This window comes from Orycteropus afer, unplaced genomic scaffold, assembly GCF_000298275.1.
Source record: "Orycteropus afer afer isolate SDZICR_OR568_19922 unplaced genomic scaffold, OryAfe1.0 scaffold00017, whole genome shotgun sequence".
NCBI lineage: Eukaryota > Metazoa > Chordata > Mammalia > Tubulidentata > Orycteropodidae > Orycteropus > Orycteropus afer.
In genome coordinates this window covers 7,773,108-7,774,158 of record NW_006921604.1, presented here as the reverse complement: position 1 = coordinate 7,774,158, position 1,051 = coordinate 7,773,108, and the positions used below count along the sequence as shown (strand labels likewise).

General features: G+C 34.0%; 1 protein-coding gene across 1 annotated transcript in view; it reads left to right on the top strand.

The window, feature by feature from the left end:
* Window positions 1–1,051, top strand: part of TMEM131 (transmembrane protein 131) — a 334,956-nt gene that overhangs the window by 37,556 nt on the left and 296,349 nt on the right. The gene's annotated exons all lie outside the window — the stretch shown is intronic.

Here is a 1,051-nt window from a genome sequence, read left to right as displayed (position 1 = left end):
GCACTATGCTACCAGAGCTCCCGGTGAGAATAGTGAATGAAAATTGCCTAACATAGTATTAGATATATGGAAGATACTCAAGAGATGTTGCTAGCAATTTTACTCTATTATTTATTTATTTATTTATTTATTTTTCTGTCTGGAAGTGAAGGTGTGGTCTAATAGAAAATAATCTGATTGCAGTAAGATTGACTTAGTGAAGGACAGTCTATCGTAAGTATGTATTTTAAAAGCTTCTATAAATCTTCTTCTATAAAGCTTTTAAAAAGCATCTATAAAATACAGGTTTATATTTGTTAAAATAGTCACTGATGTGTAAAACTACCTGGCACAGAACAGCCATCACAAAACTAAAACTATGATCAATATAGTTCCATTCTTGATATGCTTTTTGCTTTCCTTAGCAACATCTATTTGACTATTTTAAGGAAATAATGGAAAATGTTGAGTTCTTCCCTCATTGTATTCTCCTTTAATTTTGTTTTTGCAGGGCTGAATTTGCTGTAAAGGTGAGGTGTGTGAGTTGCATACTAATATCAGTAGTAGGAAGTGACATGAATAAAATGGCAAGAAGTAGATGTCAAAGTTTGAATAAATCCAGTGTAAAAAGAGAACTCCAACAATTCTAATTTTCTAAAATTCACAGTAATACTTTTGAACTTGTAGGTCACCTTTATTTTCTTTTGTCTAGAGAACTAGACAGTTTGTGTAAGAAAATAGAAATTCTCCTGATTGGGAAAGAAAAAGAGACCTTTGATCACAACTGTATGTGGTAATATGTGTGTAGTGATTGCTGTTGTGGTCTTGGCAGAACATTCAGGAATTTGAATGCTGGGTTTGCCAGTTTTCTTAGAAGTAAGTTGGAGAATTGTAGAGTATTACTCTATCTATGCCATTTTTATATAAGCTTGTGGGTCAGAGAACTAGATTCAGGAAAACGGTTACATTTGAGTTAATGGTGGCATAGTGCCTAAGGCATTTGACTGCTAACCAGAAGGCTGGCAGTTCAAATCCACTAGCCACTCCTCAGAAGGAAGATTGGGCAATCTAC